A 20,908-nucleotide genomic window follows, 5' to 3' on the forward strand; every position below is an offset into this window, starting at 1 on the left:
TTCAACATTGTAAGCATGTTGTACTCGTTTATTGTGGTGAGGGTGTGGAATTAGTTGAGCAGGAAATTGTGTAGGGAATGGAGGATTTTGATGATGTGGTTGATTAGGTTGTGTGAATGGTTTTGTTATGCAAGAAGGATGTTGTGGAAGAGTTGGTGAAAAATATGGAGAATATGTTTGTGCTACAAGATGAGGGAGAGTAGTCATGCAATCATAAGGTGAACCATGCCCAACTTGTAGACAAGATTGGTGGTTATATTGAAATTGACATGGCTGCCCTAACACATTAGTATTCCATAATGGATTATGCAAGTAAGAGAATCAAGAGGAAGTGTTTTGGACCATACCTATTGACCTTGTTGCAACTTCTCCATATCTTTGATATGCCACTTCCAAATTAGATAAGGAAGAACAACCATCTATGGTGTACTCCTTTCCGTCATGAGTGAAAAACACTTCATCAAATTTTTGGTTTTTATGAACCTGAAAAACATCCAATTCTTCATTTAGAGAGCTAATAAAATCAACTTTAAAATTTTCAAATAAAGCATTGATTTCAGCTCTTATGTCTCCTATTCTTGTAGCAGATTTGGAAAAGAAAGAACAACATCTCTATAATTCTTACCAGCCTTGGAGATTCCTCTTGAATACCTTATGCACAACTCACAAACATCATCATATGATAACTAAAAAACATCACCTTTTCCTATTAGATTTAAGAGTTCTAAAATTTCATCTTTGATTCCTTTGAGTAGGAGTGTTTTTAAGATTTCTTTTTCCAAATGCTTATGCTTTGATTTTTGAAGGTTGTATAGAAATCGATCTACATAGTCCTCCAAGCTTTCATCTTCCCCTTCTATCATATTGAAAATATCTTCATTGGCCTTGCAGTAGTCTTGGTACTTATTCAAGAATATGTTCTTCATGTCCTCCCATGTTTGAATGCAGTTCCCACCTAGGCTCATGAACCATTGGAGAGCTGCTCCTTTTAGAGTAAGAGGAAACACTTTCAATCTTTGATCATTAGTATAATAATCATATCCTCTACAAAGTATTTCGAACTCAAATAAAAATGTATCTGGATCTTCATTTGACAAACCATGAAAATTTGGTAGAGAATATGGGGGAATTATGTGCATTTGTGTCACTCCTCCTAGATCTTTGATAGGAAATTCAAAAGTAGAAATGTGAGTCATTTCTTACCATAACAAAAGATGTTCTTCATGTGTTTCTTTGAAGCTCCTTCTTCAAATGTTCTTGTCAATTATTTAGTGAAATGGGTGGTGCTTACATCACCACTTGAGTGAAATCTTGTGATTCATTTTTCAAAATTTCTATTTTTTTTTAGTTCATTCACAGAGAAATCCAAACAATTATTTCTACCCTAAGTTCTTTAACAATTCTGTTGGAAAGGGGGTGGGGGAGCAGGGATTTTACATGCTCCTATACGCAGGTTCTTACCTTCCATTTTTAATACCCAATTCTTTCCTAATAGGCACTCATCAGATGCACACTACTCTTTAAAAATGGCTACACTCTCCCCGGCAACGGCGCCAAAATGTCGAGCGATAAAAAGGTGTCTTTTTAACTCCTAATTATCTTCACATTAATTTTCAACCTAGGGATGACTTTTTATTCCAAGAGTGTACTCAGTCTGAGGCATCTATTTACTCAAGAGTAATGTTATGAAAGATGTAGTACAGTGCTCAAAATACAAGAGTAAATGAATGCTTGAAATAAAATCTAATTAAGACAGCAAGAAACTCAAATGCTCTATAATTAAATAATTCAGTCAAACAACCATCAATCGAGGATACAGTATCAATAACTCATTCCTCTAGAGATTGATGCAATTGAAAAGGCACTCAAAAGAAAGATCATCAAACTAGGAACTAGACAGCATATGTCAATGTTCACTACAGTTTCAGACCTTCTGCACACCAAAGCAAAGATAATGCGAATAACAAGAAATGGAACAACAACTAGGAAATGTAACGAAAACTAATTCTTATAAACAACACCACCTTAATCTACAAAAATATGTGCAGCAAGTGTATCCTACAGAAATCAAATAGCAATCTTCTATCTTGAAGGATGAATCGAATAGCACATGGAAATAGAACAACATTGATTAATGATGAAATACGGAACAACACTTGAAAGCCAAACAGAAATACACAACAACGTAACACACAACACACCTTAATGGTAATCTGATCTTGGTAATCCACTTATCAGTGTTAGTTATAAAGAATACGATTGTATTTTATAATGGAACAACAATGTCAATAGATTCAAAAATCGCAAGGAAATATAATCTCTAAGATGAATTCATTTATACCAATGGTCAAGTGTTACAACACAGATATTCCATAATTGGAAAACAATGGTATCCTGTAAAAGTCGGTAATATTAGCACTTAAAGAAATAGCAATGCATTGCAGAGTTATGATGTCTCTGTCTCAGGAAACGGTATCACTTAACAGATCAAACGTAACAGAGTTGTGATGTAAAATAACAAAACCTACCAGATTACCAATAAAGCTGATAATGAAAACCACGCATGAACTACAAATATAATATACAGTAGCAGCACAATCCACTAGAGGTTGGGCCCTTAGCAACCAGCGGATGCTGCTGGGCTACTTCATATAAGGTGAATGAATAGCAACTCCCAAATCATATATTAATCATTAAACTATGAAATCATTAGAACAACAAAATCTTGAGAATTACAATGGTAATGCAGCAATCTCCTTCTCCTCCTATTCTATCCTATCGTGAATAATCCATAATCATTCTTGAATCTCCAATTCTAAATCCTCAATTCTCCCTCAATTCTCCATTATTTTTCCATCCCCATCTCTGATCTCTGTTTTCATTTAAATAGAGAGAGATCAGAGAGAGGTTACAACAGAGATTATTACAACATGATTTCTATTACAAAATTGGATTGTTTCGAACCAATTGATCAACAAGAAGATATATTTCCATCCAGCTTTCAACAAGAGCAAGGCGAATTTGGCCTTGCAGCTAAGATTTGGAAAATGGCCACACAGCAAATCTGAGAAAATCGTGCTCAAAGAACCCTGTGTTTCTCTCAATACAAGTCGAATTTGGGCAAACCATTCTATAATAAAGTTAATTGGATCCATTCTGGACACAACCCATGTTCCGAATTTTCCAAATTCTACTTCATTTGCTCAGAATCTAAACTGCAAAATTGTGACTTCTTATTCCAGCGAATTTATGAGTTGGCACTTTTAATGATCAAATCTTCAATTTGGAAATTATCTTGCAGGATAAAAATGGTGAATAATATTACAACCAATTTACTAAAACTATCATTGATAAAATCATGCATAAACATCAATTTATTAGAAATAAAGGAGAATAAATAATATTCACTCATAAGAGCATAAATCATTATAAAATGGATTTAAATAATAAATTATAATAAATGACATGATAAATAAGAATAAAAATAGAAGAAATAAGTGTTAAAAAGTGGTCGTATTCACGGCCCAACAGTTGTGTTGTTGAATAACTAACTACTGAAACCCTGAAGTAAACCTAAAATGACAGAGAACTTTGAGAAACCACGTAAAGGTGAAAGAAATGAAGTGATGATGAATGGGTACCATCAGATCCTTGTGATTGACGGATATTAATGTGAGAAGAAAATGGCAGAGGAATAGATCTGGATTTTCAGACTGAAAGATCCATTACATCGATGGTGAAAACAACTGCGTGGAATAGGAGTCTTCGGATGCCTTGATCATGGTTTGAGCTCTACACTCACTCCTAGTCATCGGTCTCATATTCAACCTTTTAGATCACAGTCAACTGTGGGGGTTTATGTGTTTTTAAACCATGTGCTAGTTGGAGACTAGCAAGCTGTAGATTTAATGACCTCGTATATCCAATAGATATCGGGTCATAAAGTGATCAGACGTTAATCTCAGAACGGACCCGAACTTTTATAGATTAAGGATTTATAATCCTTATCGGCTCTGTAAGGGTGGTTAAACTTCGCACAGGATTCTGTGCGATATCATTGTCGACTGTCGGATCAAATGGGTTTTGATCTATGGCAAAAGATCATCGAGCAGCTTTGTTGATCTGGGAAGACATCAACCGTCAGATTAAAGATAAGATCGATATTGGAGAATTACTCCGATAAGATTTGTGGGAAAGGCGGACCTGAAAAGTTTATCGATGCGAGTTAAAGTTATTTGAGTTCTAGAAGATGAGTGGAGATCAAGCAACAGTTGTTGATCCTATGGAGTGAAATCAACGGTGGAGAGTGAACCCGAATAAGGTAAGCATCAGTAACTGTGCAAAGGCCGAGGAAAGGTGAAAAGGTAAGTTTATGTGTGTTTTATGTGTATTTCTATTATACGAAGGTTATAATAGAAATAAAGTGGATTAATGTATTTTGGGTTAAATCGGGTTAAACCAAAGTTTAACCATGGGATGGTTAAATGAGCGGAGGTTAAGAATTAACCAGAGGGTTAAGTAATAAGGGTTAAGGATTAATTAAAGTTTAATGAAGGTGGAGTATAAAGTCCTGATGGAAAGGTTAATGAAGGTTTAGTCTATAGAAAGTCAAATGAAATGTTTCTGCATGAGATTAAATGAAGGGGCCTTAAAACTTAATTAAGAACATTAAACCTTGATTTAGGAAGGTTTTCACCATGGATCAGGTGATTAAGGCTTAGGACCAGTGACATGTAATTTTATTTGTATACTGTGGGTATTGTCGGCTTAGCCCGGCATAAAAAGCGAGAGAAATATGGCAGGATTCTTGCAGTCCAGTGAGGCAAGTTAAAGGATTAGAATTCCAACCAAGCTAAAGGCAAGATTTATAAAATTTTCACTTGGTATTGTCCCTTCTACTCTGATGCAAGTCAAGTGACATAGATCATGGATACCTGGGTGCCATTACTAATCATTGAGAGAACATATATGTTATAGCGAAATGACAATATCATAGTGCTATAGGTTTAAACTTTTTAAAATACGATAAGGAAAGTTTGGGTAAAGTTTTTAAATACAATGGTTTTGGATATTTTAAGATTTTTGGAAACTTTGGTTATTGGATAAACACAAACTCAAAATTTGACTTTTAAAACCCTTGGGATAAAAACAAACTGAAACTTTGGTTTTTTAGAACTTTGGGATAAGAATAAACACAATAAATTTTGTCTTTTATAAACTTTGGATAAACACAAACCGCTAAACTTCACTTTTAAAAACTTTGGATAAAAGAAAAGCTTCGCTTAAAAGAAAATTCAACATCTGCAATAAGACCCAAAGCTAAATGGCCAATGAAAACCATCAAAAAATTATTTAAATGATTTTGAACATTTACTTTTTGCTTAAAAATTTGGTTTAGTTGATATTTAAAAAGTCAAACGAAATTAATTCATGATCAAAACGATATCAATCGCTATATACCTGCTACTTTCGGAAGGTATAATAAGCCAACGGAATTGTGATTGAAAAATGGTATTCCAAACCTTTATATATACCCATTCTACCTTGAATTCATTAATGAATTTTTTTGGCTTTAACATTTTCAACATCCATAGCTTTCCTTTTTTCCTTAACTAACAGAAGTAGTAAAATACAGTTTCCTCTACAAGGAAGCTAAATAACCTTAACAAAAATTTCCTCAATGGAGTTTAAATGTTGTATGAGTTGATCAACCTCCTTTACCTTTTCATCCATAGAAAGTGCTATATTTTTCATATCAATGTGAGCATTAAGGATAATAATAATCTCATAATGATGCAGTATGTTCACGTAGGGCTTGATTGATAATCTTCTCGTAATCATACCCAAAATATTATTTTTTTCCTCAGTTATTGTGGCTTTTATAGTGTATCATATTTTATAAATTTCTTTAAATATTTCAACACATCCCTATTTGAATTTATAATTGATTGGATTCCTTTAATAACATTATTTTTCTGATTGATTTCGGTGGCCCAAATTCCTACAAGCTATTTCTTTTCTAATTGTATATTTTTTATATCTTATCTTCCAATGTGGTAACCTTTAATTCAATGCATTTAAGCTTATCTAAACTATTATCTCTAGCATCGTTTTAGAATAAAATCATCCTTTACCTTATATTCATTGGTTTTATCTTGATATTGTTTCTCCTTAATCTAGTTATTTGCTCTTTAAAATCTTTAAATTGTGACTCCTTTGCAATGATAATTATTTTGTAGTTCATTTACTTTTTGTTCTTATTCTTCTCTGTGTTGATAAACTGTAACTAAATTTTAAAATTATTCAATATCTTTAAAAGTTTTTTTAAATTTTAGACATCTTTTCTTGTACTCCAAAATTTTTTTAGTAGCATTTCCATTGTTAGGAAGACCTAGCAAGCTAATTACTTGACTTTCAAGTTTTTTAATCATATTTTCTTTAATCTTCACTAATACTCTAGCATTTTTTAATTTTTTCTTCTACTTTGGACAAAAGTGTTTGTAATTTCTTGAACCATTGTATTGTATGTTTATGGCCATTTCTATAGTATGTTCATGCCCCTCAACCATATCACTAACAATTTCTTGACTTAATTATAATATGATAAAAAAATTTCTTGAACCAATAATTTCACTTCTTTCCTTAAGCTGAGGTTGAACAAAGGTCAAATTAAAATCCTTCTAATCAAAATTAGTGGAGGACAAAAGTCTGAGATGTGTACTCTCCTCAAAAGAAGGTGTCAGAATATGAATGATAATAACAATTGACATGATTATGGCCTCTGTGGTTCTCTCTAAAATCAACATTTCTTTTCCATTTACATTTGAATATTTTTCAGTTGTCACACTAGTTGTTATCTACATTGCAAGGCTAGTGGCTTCCTTTTGTTGTGTTTCTTTAATCAATTGTTGGACTTGTTTGGCTATTTCCTTACCAGATTTTTCAAAGATAATATATTCTTCATCATTCTTCTTAATTTTTGTAATCCTCCTTTGATCATTGGGGTCTATCTCTATTTCTTTCCTCTTAAGGATGGCATGTTGGGTGTTACTACTTATGGAATACATCTTAGCTATGGTTTATGTCATCTGCTTAGTGGCACTAGATGTTGGACTCACTGCCACTAAGCTATTAGTTGCTTCACTAGTTTGAAGGTTTGTCGCCATCTATGAGATATCATTTGTTATTCATTTTCAACCCGTAGTATCTTATTGTTTACCATCATATTCAATACACATATTAGTATAATCGTATTTTTCAACTCGAGAATTATGAATATGTTCAAAAGAAGATATGCCTACTTTCTTTCACAATTTAGATACAACATGGAAAAGGTCATATCTCCAAGAAAAATTTGTTTTCAAACCATAAGAAGTTAATTCCTTTCCAATGATCTTAGAGGGACTCCGATTTGTAATCATTAAAGACAAGATTTCATAAGGTATCGAAATCATTGTCTTCTTGTTTTTTTGAAGGAAAGTGGGCTTCATCGACTGATAACATTTGTCTAGATACTTCCATAGAAAAGAGATGGGGACTAATGAGTTTAGGAAAACTATAACATACCCCCTTACCACCCATGATACACACTAAGGTAGACTTAGGCAACTACTATAATGGCCCAATCTCCATTGTCCACTTATGGAAATGGGGTCCCAAAACTTGACAATGAAAACTCAAAATTACAACTATAAACATGTTAGATGAACAAAGATTCATGACATTACAAATATATCCTAGATCACATGAGATCACTTTGTCATGTATCCTTATTGGTTTTCATTTTTCATACATTCTGTAAAGCACTTTGCAAGTAAACGTTTCTTTAAATATTTTGTATAAATGAAATTGAGGAGCATTTCTCTTGTATATATTTTGTCAAACATTTTGTATGAGATTAAATCAGAAACATTGCACGTATTCCACATTGTAACATACTAACTCAAAAACATGTTTCTGAATCATGCCACTTTTCCATTTCTTTGCACACAACTTTTCAAATTCCTTACATGTAACTTTTAAAATGATTTTCATGTAGCTTTGAAAATTATTTGCATGTAAATAGGCAAAGATCAACTACAACAATAATATCACAGAACAATATTATCCCATCAACAAAACAATGCTTTCTTCAAACAATTAATATACTATTACATTTGCATTTAAACATTTCTTCAAACGTTATCCATGAAAACTAATATGGTGAATTCCTTGCATACAATTAAACATATATCAACTATAACAATACTACGCCCAACCACATAACAACATACTCAATGGATAATTTCCTCGAACAATTTGTATGCAATGAGTCATTGAACCATTTGAAAATTTGTTCAAACTCTTTGCATGCAAACTAACATAGTAAAAGCTTTGCATACAAATAAACATATAATAGCTAATACAATACTATTAGACAACAACATTATCCCCAACCAAAAAACAACTTACTCATTGGGGCATTTCATCAAACAATTTGTATGCAATGAAGAAATGAACCATTTGAGTATTTATTCAAACGCTTTGCATGAAAACTAATATAGTAAATCATTTAGTGCATATCTCTTAAATTGTAGCAGTACAAGTTATGAAAATTGAACTGGATTACTAGTAGGAGTTTCATCATGATGGTTCAAGTTTTAAATTGGGGAACCTCACAGATGAAATGTTATAACATAAATACTAACATACCCTATTCGGTGCACAATTCTAGGAGCATATAGGAAGCTCCAATTCATCCTCTCATATCTCCTAATATATTGTGATATAATATCTAAAAATTTTACCACATTATTAGTGGGATATCCTCTAAATGTGGACATATTTTAAGCTTTTGGTATCTCCTAGAAGAAAATTTATAACACAAATGTCAACATGCCCTGTTTGATGCATTATTTTGGGAGCAGTCAAGAGGCTCGAATTCCTCTTCTCATATCTCCTAAAATATTGTGACCCATTATCTAGAACTTCTACCACATTATTAGTGGGATTTACCCTCAATGTGGACAATTTTGTATCTTTTGGAACCTAACGAAAGATAAATTATGGAAAAAATTCCAACATCGATTGTTTAAAGATACATTTAGGAATCTCATCTCCCTCAGATCCTATTTCCTAAAATATTGCGACCCAATATCTAAAATGTTTACCATAATATCAGGGGGATTTCCCCTCAATGTGAAATTTTTTAGATTCTGAATCCTAACAGAAGAAAAGTTACATAAGAAATTAAAACAATTGTACTCATTGAACCCTACATGTCCACATGTACATATTAACTTGCAGATAAAATCAAGCCATATTAATTACAATCTCAAGGTAGAATTTCAATATAATTCATGTAACAACCCTGGTGAAAATTCCATGTAATAAAAGTAAACAAAGGCAAAATAATAACCACGAATGATGCGACACTTATTCCAAGCTAAATGTTGGGAAAAATACTAGTGATGGGGATCACTTGTGATTGTTTATGGCTAAGGAAATTGGAAAAGGTGATGTCTAAGGCTTCAAAAAGGAAAAATAGCATTTTTGGCACATTTATTTATGGAAATAATGGAAATTAGGAGAAAAGAGAGGTGAAAGGTCACAAGTTGCATGTGAGGAGAAAATTGAAGGAAAATAATGGAAAATGAAGGAAATAGAGGTTTCATTCATAAAAAATATTCTGAGGATTAGTTGGTAACCTTTTTCCATTTGGTTTTAGAGCTCTCTTAGTATTCTCTCTCTCATACTCTTGGCAACTTAGAGTTTTCTTAGAGCAATCTTGGAGGGTGTGGCATACTTGGATTCTTGGAGCAAGAAGGCAAAGGAAGAGAAGGAAAGCGCAAGAAGGAATCGAGATCAGAAGCTACATCATATTTGTTTGCAGGTACCGGTTCGCATGTATGTTTCCTTCACTAGTTTTGGTATGCATGGCATATGCATGTGGATTTTTGGTTGTGATCTATCATTGGCATGGAGGATGGTCGAGATTGAAAATGGATTGCCTAGCCTTGGCATTTCTTATGTAGCCATGGTGATTGTGGGTTTACTTTCATTATTTATTTTGGTTGGTTCTCATGTTTCCTTAGCTTGGGTTGAGTTACTAATCCTCGAAGCTCTGGTTGGACAAACACCATAGAAGCTCTGTAATATATTGGGTTGAGTTAGTAGTCCTAGAAGCCTTGGCTGGACAAACGTTCTAGAAGCCCTTGGTGGGTTGAGTTACTAGTCCTGGAAGCCCTCGTTGGACAATTGCTCTAGAAGCCCTGTATACATTGTGGGTTGAGTTACTAGTGTTGGAAGACTTGGTTGGAAAAATGCTCTAGAAGCCCTCGAAGACTTGGATGGATACCAATTTGATGATGATTTTGGTGATGTCAAACTGGGTGGTGGAATCACTATTTGACGGGTTGAGGTGGATGTCCTCTCAAAGTCTTGGATGAGTTTTGATTGATGTGTTTTATGAAATCCCACATTCATGCTTGGAATATGGCACGAGGGTGACTAGTTGAAGAGAGGTTTGGCTTAGCCATTCTACAGTCGGGTGGAATGTGGAAGTCCCATCTTGGGTTTGGATTTTGCATCATTAATGAAAGGTTATTTCTCCTTATATTTCTGTGAGAATTTTGATGGATTATATGTGGTCTATATGGTTGTACTTTCATGAGTATTTATGCTTCTATTATGCTGGTTATGTATGTGTCTTATGACGTCATCCATGTATGGCTTTCATCATGTTTTTACTGCTAATTGAATGATCAATGTATCTATGACCTAATGGATAGAATGGCAGTTGATGTGTTGATACATCAATGGTTCTTAGTGATTCTCATCTAATTATGGGAACCCTATGCTCAAAACTATTATTTATACCAGTAGATTACATATTTGTGATATGTTTGATGAAATTCCTGTCATGGCTAGTAGGGGTCCAATCAAGGTTTAATTCAAACATTTTCTTTGGTATTGTTATTTCCATGTTATTTTACTGTTCTAAAGAAATGGTTCAATTCTTGCCAGTGACCTGGGATCTGGGCCTGAAAAAGTGGCTCATATCCTAGGGACGCTAGCATAGCACTGAAAAATTTAGTCTCTGGACATTGGCAGGAAAACCTGTGAGAGAAAATTTAGGTTTTTGGACACTGTCATGCCTATAACATGAGAGACTTAGGCTTAAGTTGTCCAAAATTTTAGTGGGACCCAAGGGAAAGTTGACTAAAGTATTGGATTGGTTCCTGATGGTCCTGTAGCTGATGTTGAATGTGTGTATGGCGTGTTTCCATCAATTCCACTTCCTTAATGTGACTTAGGAGGTCGAATCATATCATAGTGGCCTCTCATCACATATTTACCTTGACTAGCCAGTTGCTTGGGTAGATGTGGGAGGAGGGTGTTACAGAGTGTTATCAAAGCATGGTTCACCCCTTAGATTGGATAGGATATGTGTTGGTCATGCATTCATGTCAGTTGCATGTGTGTCTCTCACACTTACATTCCATGTGTTTGTTGCATTTGCATGATGTTGATCATGGTTGGAGTGATGTTGTCATGTGAAACTTGAAGTTGTTCTTGTGGGGTATAGTGTGGTTAGTGTATGACTGGTTACATGTCGATGTATGTCACTTACATGTATCATGGTAGTATGCTTGGTTACATTCATGTATGCTTACTTGCATATACCATTCTTGCAGGTTTGATTTCAAGTATTGTTCATTCATGCTTGGCCATATGTGTTTATGCATATGTGTGTATGGTTATGCATCGCTTATGCATGTTCATGTTTGCATGTGGTAAAGTGTATAGTGATGTAATGATGGTGGTTGTCATGCATGAGGTTCCGATGTGTGTTGTTGTTGAGGTCATGCAGTAATGATTGGACACTAGCTAGAATGATGGTTGCATGGTCATATGACTATGTTTTATGTTTCTCTATGCTATCATGATTATGTGATATATGTGTCACATTGATTTTTTGATCTTGCAGACAAGGTATCCTACCCGAGCTATACTAAGGTACATTGGTTTATTGTGATTTGTTTTAGCTGATATGATATAACTTGTAGGAAGAAATATCAAATGTCTAGCAAGATGGTTGACTACAAAGACTCTCCCTATGAATCAGAAGAGAAGTATGGTGTTGGGAAATATTCTAACTTGGCAGTGACACTGAGAAGTTTAAAGGAAAAATTAAGGAGTTCTAAGTCACATAATGAAAGAATCATACAGGCATAGGAAAATTTAGCAGAGGTAAATGCAGTCATACTTCAGAGCTTGTTAGATTTATAGTGACAGGGACTGCTTTGGATCAGCCATGAGAAGGAGGATACAACTAATGGGGCATATGGTAGTATATCTCATGGTGGTCAAAAATTAGATAGAGATGACACAATTAGAAATGGTAGATTGTTGGACACTTTGGATAGGAGAGGGGATAGACACAGGTATGATTCTAGTTCTGATTCAGATAAGCACTATGATCATCATCGGTATCATCCTTATAGGAGGAGTGATAAGGGGTATTTTCTAGATGAGTTTAAGAAAGAAAAGCCACCTACTTTTGATGGAGAGGTAAAGAAATCATAAGATGTAGAGGCATGCTTACTAGGCATGAAGAATTTCTTCAGATTGCATGACTATTCAGAGTACATGAAAACTAGAGTGGCTACATTCAGTCTCAAAGGAAAGGAAGACATTTGGTTGGAAGACATGAATAATGTCAGATGTATAAATGAGAAATACATGACTTGGAGTGAGTTTGAGTGGCTATTCAAGAATAAGTACTTATCGGAGAGATACTTTGATGACATACCAAAATAATTTTACGAGATAAAGATGGGATCCATGATAGATGATGAGTACACTAGCAGATTCTTGGAGTTGTTGATATATCTTCCTTACCTCAAGGAAGAGAAGGCTAATATTCAAAGCTTTGTTAGTGGATTATGGTTGCATTCAAATATAGGATCGGGTTTGATGATCCTAGATCATTGGACGAGGACATATGGAAGCTGAAGCATTGTTATGAACAATTGAAGCACAAAATTAAGACTAAGCCAGATTGGAGAGATAATGCAAAGAACAAAGGAAAATGGGACAAGAAGCGAGTGATACCACATGATTCAGATAATAAGGAGAATGTTGCACCACCTAAGAATTTCAATACATCAAATAGAGGATAGGGATTCTGATCACAAGAATAGAATAAGGAAAGAAGTTGGAAGCCCATAGAGTGTTGGATTTGTGGCAAGGATCACCCCAGGAGAGATTGTCCGCAGAAACAGGATGGAAGACCTTAGATATACAGTGAGCAGGAGACACAGACTATTGGTGATGTTGGTCAGAGTATTCTACATATATATGTAGCATTGGATAACAAACATACAGATCACCAGGCATCCATCATTGAGATGGATAGTAAGATTTGTGATAAAGTTATTTCTATTTTGATTGACCCTAGATCTAATTATAGCTATGATAGCACTGACTTGGTGGCTAAGAGTGGTTTGAGTAAGGAATTGCATGTAGAGTATTGGTTAGTATAATTGGCTACAGGTATGAAGAAGTGAGTTCATCATTCGGTAAGAGCTTGTGCATTTGATTTTAATGGTATGCCTACCGCAACACATTTGAATGTATTACCGTTGGGTTCATACAATGTGTTATTGGGCATGGATTGGTTGTATATTCATAGAACCAAGGTAGAATGTTATGAAAAATATATTGAATCTGTTGATGACAATGGAGAACCAAGAGTCTTATAGCGTATGAAGAAATCTATAGCATTTAGGATGGTAACAACTATGCAAGCAAAGCATAGTTGCAGGAAAGAGTGTAAGTTGTTTGCAGTGCACATTTGTAGTGATAAGGGTAAGGAAGTTGAGGATATAGATGCTTTGTGAAGGTACCCAATTTTACAAAAGTTTAAGGATGTATTTCCTGAGGACATTACAAAGTTTCCACCTCATAAGGAGGTATAATTTTCTATTGAGTTAGTGCCATGGGAAACTCTAGTGTCAAAAGAACCTTACAGGATAAGCACACCTAAGTTGGTTGAGTTAAAGTTGTAGCTGAAGGAAATGTTCGATAAGGGATGAATTAGGCTGAGTGTATCACCATGAGGTGCACCGATATTGTTTGTGAAGAAGAAAGATGGCACTTTTAGATTATGCATTGACTACATTAAATTGAACAAAGTGACAATAAAAAATAGATATCTATTGTCGAGGATTGATGACTTGTTTGGTCAACTTAAGGGATAAATTGTGTTCTCTAAGATCGACTTGAGATCTGGATATCATTAGGTACCCATCAAAGAGGACGACATTTACAAGACCACATTCAGGATAAGGTATGGGCATTATGAGTTTGTTGTAGTTCCATTTGGCTTAACTAACGCTCTAGCTACATGTGTTTGATGAATAGTATGTTGTGTTCGTACTTGGATAAGTTTTTTATTGTGTTCATTGATGATATACTAGCATATTCTAAAAATGAGGAAGATCATGCTAAGCATTTAGCAATAGTGTTGAGGTTGTTGAGAGAGCATCACTTGTATGCTAAGATCAACAAGTGTAATTTCTTTCAAACTAAGGTACACTACTTGGGGCATGTTTTCTTCAAGGAAGGCATTGCAGTAGATCCAGAAAAGATAAGAGCCATCATGGAGTGGGTAGCTCCTACGAATGTGGATGAGGTGAGATATTGCATGGGTTTGGCAGGCTATTATAGGAGGTTCATCAAGAACGTCTCACAGATTACTTATCCTAACAAATCATTGCAGAGGAAAGGTAAGAAGTTTGAATGGACTGAGGAGTGTGAGGCTAGTTTCGAGAAGATTAAGCAGTTGTTGACACATACACTAATGCTAAAGATTGTAGATCCAGACAAAGAATTTGTAGCATGCACGGATTCTTGCAATAAGGGACTTGGTGGAGTCCATATGCAGGATGGAAATGTGGTATTCTATGAGTCGCAGCAACTAAATGAGCATGAGAAGAACTATCTCACATATGATCTTGAGCTAGCAACGATTGTACATGCATTGAAGATGTGGAGATGCGATCTCCTGGGAAGGAGATTTACATTGATGAGTAATCATAGGGGTTTGTAGTATCTATTTGACCAACTGAATATGAATGGTAGGCATGATCGGTGGTTGGATACGATCAGTGAGTTTGATTCCAATATTAGATATATCAAAGGTAAAGAGAACAGAGTGGCAAATGCTATTAATAGGAGGGTATATGTAAATCACTTAGTAGTTATGAGCTCCTATGGGACAGATCTACCAGATAGGATCTTGTGAGAAAGCTAGCAGGATGTCAGATATATGGATATTATGCACAGGTTGTAGCAAAGCATGGGTACAGGTACAAGTGATAATATAGGTACAAGTACATATGATGGTATAGGTATAGGTACAAGTACATGTAGTGGTACAAGTATAGGTGTAGGTGCACATCATATGGATTATTGTCTTACAATAGATGGATTGGTTAGATTCAGAGATAGGATATATTTGTTAGATAGTAGTGATCTCAAGAAGGTGCACTTTAGAGAGCTTCATGTGAAACCTTATTGAGGTCACCCCAGCTACCAGAAGGCACTGACAACAGTGAAGAGATTTTAATATTGGCTAAATTTGAAGAGGGATGTAGCAGAGTTTGTGGCTAGATGTTCTGATTGTCAGCGAGTGAAAGTAGAATCTAAGCATCCATGTGGACTAATACAGTTGATCATGATTACAGAGTGGAAATGGGAACTCATTTCCATGGACTTAATTATAGGGTTGCCAAAGACAATGCGATGGCATGATTCCATCATGGTTATTGTGGAAAGGTTGGCAAAGGTTGCACATTTCATTCCAGTGAATTCTACATTCTCAGCTAGCAATGTAGTGCAAGTGTTCATCAAAGATGTGGTCAAATTGCATGGTTTTTTAAAGAATATTATGTCAGATAGGGATGAAAATTTCACTTCCAAGTTTTGGAAGGAGTTTTTTGCTGGTTTGGGAACAGAGTTGGCCTTCAGTACAACTTATCATCCGCAGATAGATCAACAGACAGAGAGGGTCAACAGGATATTGGAGGACATTTTAAGGATGTATGTGATGCATCAATAGTGAAAGTGGGAAGAGTATCTTCCATTAGTGGAGTTCATGTACAACAACAGGTATCAAGAATATTTGAAGATGAGTCCTTTTGAGGCATTGTATGGGTGGAGTTGCAACAATCCCATCAGTTGGAGTGATCCGCTTAACAGAGTGTTGATTGGACTATATATGTTGGTAGACATGGAACAAGAAATGCAGGTGATCAAGAAGAATCTAAAGGCATCACAGGATAGGAAGAAAATATATGCAAACAGTGACAGGTTGTTCAAGGAGTTCCAGGTTGGGAAATAGGTGTATTTGTGCATCAAACCGAAGAAGAGATCCTTGTGGATTGGATCATGAACCAAGATGGCAGTAAGGTTTCATGGACCCTTTAGCATTATTGAGAGGATTGGGCCAGTAGTCTATTGAATTTTACTGCCTCCGACAGTGAAAGTCTGTGATGTTTTCCATGTATCATTGCTTAAGTATGTTAAGGATGTTGATCATGTGATTGATTGGTTTGTATTGAAAGTGGAATTAGATGGAGAATTCCATCCGTAGCCTCAGTGTATATTGCATAAAATGTGCTCATGCTTTGAAATTGAGAAATTGAGCAATTTAAAGTGAAATGGAAGCACTTTGGGCCCGATGAAGCTACACAGGATATGGTGGATCAGATGCAGGCTATATATCATTCCTTGTTTTCTAGTTGAGGCAAAGAAATTTTGGCTTGGTGTTTCGGTGTGATTTTGGTATATGCTTTGGTATATGTTTTGATATATGTTTGGTGATGTTGGTTTATGTACATATGTATATGGATGTAAATACCGCCATGAGTTATGTTATAAAGCTCCAATAAGCGGTATAGGTGTCATATCATTATGATGTTATGTTTCATGTTGGTTTTCTTCTCAGCAGATTGATCATTCTAAATACTGCATAGAGCTAAGTTATAAAGCTCCATCAACAATATTTTTTTTCTTATAGAAGCCTTGTGCTTATATGTGTTGTTGAACACTAAGGATGGTGTTCTCCCAAGGGGGAGGATTTTGTAACAACCCTAGTGAAAATTCCATGTAATAAAAGTAAATAAAGGAAAAATAATAACCACCGATGATGGGACACTTATTCCAAGCTGAATGTTGGGAAAAATCCTAGTGATGGGGATCACATGTTATTGTTTATGGCTAAGGAAATTGCCAAAGGAAATGGATAAGGCTTTGGAAAGTCAAAATGGAATTTTTGGCACATTTATTCATGAAAATAATGGAAATTAGGAGAAAAGGGAGGTGAAAGCTCATAGGTTGCATGTGAGGAGGAAATTGAAGGAAAATAATGGAAATTGAAGGAAATAGAGGCCTTACTCATAAAAGGGTTATGAGGATCAGTTCGTAACCTTTTGTCAGTTCATTTTTGGAGCTCTCTCATTATTCTCTCTCTCTCTCTCTCTCTCTCATACTCTTTGAGACTTATAGTTTTCTTGGAGCTCTCTTGGAGGGTGTGGCATACTTGGATTCTTGGAGCAAGAAGGAAAAGGAAGAGTAGGAAGGCTCAAGAAGGCATCAGGATCAACAGCTACATCAAATTTTCTTGTAGGTACCGAGTTGCATGTATGTTTCCATCGCTAGTCTTGGCATGCATGGCATATGCATGTGGATTTTTTGTTGTGATTTTTCATTGGCATGGAGGATGGTCGGGATTGACAGTGGATTTCTAAGCCTTTCCATTTCCTGGGTAGTCATGGTGATTGTGGGTTTACTTTCATTGTTTGTTTTGGTTGCTTCTCATGCTTCCTTAGCTTGGATTGAGTTACTAGTCCTATAAGCCCTAGTTGGACAAACGCTCTGGAAGCCCTATAACAATTTGGGTTTAGTTACTAGTCTTGGAAGTCTTGGTTGGAAAAACGCTTTGGAAGCCATTGGTGGGTTGAATTACTAGTCCTGGAAAACTTGGTTGGAAAAATGCTATGGAAACCATGCATAAGTTATGGGTTGATTTACTAGTCCTGGAAGCCTTGGTTGGACAAATGCTCTAGAAGCCATGGAAGGATTGGATGTAGACCAATTTTATGATGGTTTAGGTGATGTCTGACTGGGTGGTGGAATCACTATTTGATGGGTTGAGGTGGATGGAATCTAGAATCCCTCAATCAGTTTTGATTGATGTGTTCTATGAGATCCCACATTTATGCTTGGAATATGGCATGGGGGTGAATGGTTGAAGAGAGATTTGGCTCACCCATTCTACGGTTAGGTGGAATGTGGAAGTCCCATCCTGGGTTTCGATTTTACATCATTAATGAAATGTTATTTCTCCTTGTATTTTTATGAGAATTTTTATGGATTATATGTGGTCTATATTGTTGTACTTTCATGAGTACTTTTGCTGATATTCGTTGGTTATGTATGTGTTCTATGACAACATCCATGTAAGGCTTTCATCATTTTTTTACTTGTAATTGAATGATCAATGTATCTATGACCTAATGTATGGAATGGAAGTTGATGTGTTGAGACATCAATGGTCCGTAGAGATTCTCAGCTAAGTATGAGACCCCTATGTTCAGAACTATTATTTACACATGCAGATTACATATTTGTGATATGTTTGACGAGATTCCTAGCATGGCTATTAGGGGTCCAGTGATGTTTTCATTCGGGCATTTTCTTTGGTATTTTTATTTCCATGTTATTTTACTATTATGAAGAGATGGTTCAATTCTTTCCATTGACTTGGGCTCTGGGCCTGAAAAAGTGGCTCAAATCTCGAGGACGCTGGCATAGCACTGACAAATTTAGTCTTTGGATGATGGTAGGAAATCCTGTGAGAGCGAAATTTGGTTTCTCGACGCTATCATGCCTATAGCATGAGATTGACTGAGGCTTAAGTTGTTGAAAAGTTCAGTGGGACCCAAGGGAAATTTTTCTAAAGTATTGGATTGGATCCTAACTATCGTGTAGCTAATGTTGAATGTTTGCATAGTGTGTTTCCATTGCTTCCACTTCCTTAACATGAATTAGGAGGTCGAATCATATCATAGTGCCCTCTCATCGCACATTTACCTCAGCTGGCTAGTTGCTTGGGTAGATGTGGGAGGAGGGTGTTACAATTCACAGATCAAATGAGACATTTTCCCTATTGAATTACCTGAAATAGATTTCTATAGTCATGCAAAACGATCATAGAGACATAAATAAATTTCAATAAAGAAATAAGTATCATATTCACAATTGAAATTATTAACACTTACTGAGATTTTAATAATGATTGGGACCAAAATGTGGGATTTTAATTTTCCACCCAACTATCGACTACCTGTAACTTATATCTCTTGCAACATGACCCTTAAGGCATATCAACGATCCAAGGGGATTCTTCAATCAAACTTAGTTTGAAATCATATTCACAAGTTAGGCTTCTTGCCAAAATTCCAATTCTTTCCTCAAGCTTATTGAATTCAACCAAAAGTAAGCTTGAATTCTTATGACCAACCCCTCTAATGTTGTTCAAAATCCCTTTTATTATTCTTTTTCTTATGTCTCTACATGTTACTCATGGAAAATTATTGTGCGTCTCTTCATGTTTGTCATGGAACATCCTTCAAGATATTTTTCTTATTATTTGCACCATAAAATTTATTAATGGTGCTAGGTAACCCCACAATGGTTTATCTATCATCTTCCCTCTTAGATCATGGATTTTTGGCCCCACTCTTTAGGCCATTGAATATAAATATACTAATTTATAATTCAAAGTATATTCACATCGCAAAAATTAAGGGAAAGTATAATATGGGTGTCACAAACCCCATCCTCGGCTCTTAGGTCCACTTATTCAACAAACAAAAGATGCGTACTACATTGTTATTTTTTTAGACATTACCTAAGTTGCTCCATCAGGCCTAAAGTGCTTCCACTATACCTAATTTTAGCTTGTTATCTTTCCTTTTCCTTTATTGCTTCCTACCTCCAATATCCAAGATTGTTATCCTTACACTGCTTTCTCTTTTAGCGAACAATTCTTAGCCCAGTGCTTCCTGAAACACCCCAATTATGCTTCAGATTGCAATCTTCCATTCTCATGACCCTTTAAAACCCCTTATCATTTTATGGCATCCCCTTCTTTGCTTCCCACTCCCTCATGCAATCTAATCCTTCTTCTATGCAGGCATTCACCTTCCAAGTGTTATAGCACTGTTTATCACCCTTTGTATTTGTGATGCTTGGTTTATGGCTTAGGGTAACCCCTTCTGCCAGACTTGGTCCAAATATACTAAAAACAATGTTTTATTCCCTGTACGCTACTTTTCCTTGAGATAAAAGTGTGTACACGAGGGTTAGTCAATACCCAACCTGCGTATATGTGTTAAAACACTTAAAAAATTAAATTTCCTTAATTATGGGTAGAGTTCATGGGTTCTACCTGTTGATTACCTCCTATTGCCGATGGCCCAACTATTTCCCAACTATTTCCCAATTAAAAACTAATTGGGAGAAGTGTAAATAGACTTCTATGGGAAGGCCTAAAGGAAGATAAGAGATAGAGTTATTATATTGAGATTATCCCTGACTGAGTCTGATGAATCCCTGTGCCTCATGCACTTCCCCAAGTTTCAGGAAACCCTTGTTTCCTTGATTATAGATATTCTCCCTCTTGCTTGAGATATCATGGTGTTGGTTATGGAAGAATATTGTTGAAGGCTAGGATAGGACAAATCTAGAGGATAGTTCTGCTTGGAGCCGAAAGAAGAAGACTGAGGTGAATTATCTCCATGTTATTTATAGCTTACTACAATAAAAGAAATGTTGTCTTGTTTTCGAAATTAACTTA

This window comes from Pinus tabuliformis, chromosome 8 (assembly GCF_031772625.1).
Source record: "Pinus tabuliformis cultivar Carrire ecotype Pingquan chromosome 8, CPIR1, whole genome shotgun sequence".
Classification (NCBI taxonomy): Eukaryota; Viridiplantae; Streptophyta; class Pinopsida; order Pinales; family Pinaceae; genus Pinus; species Pinus tabuliformis.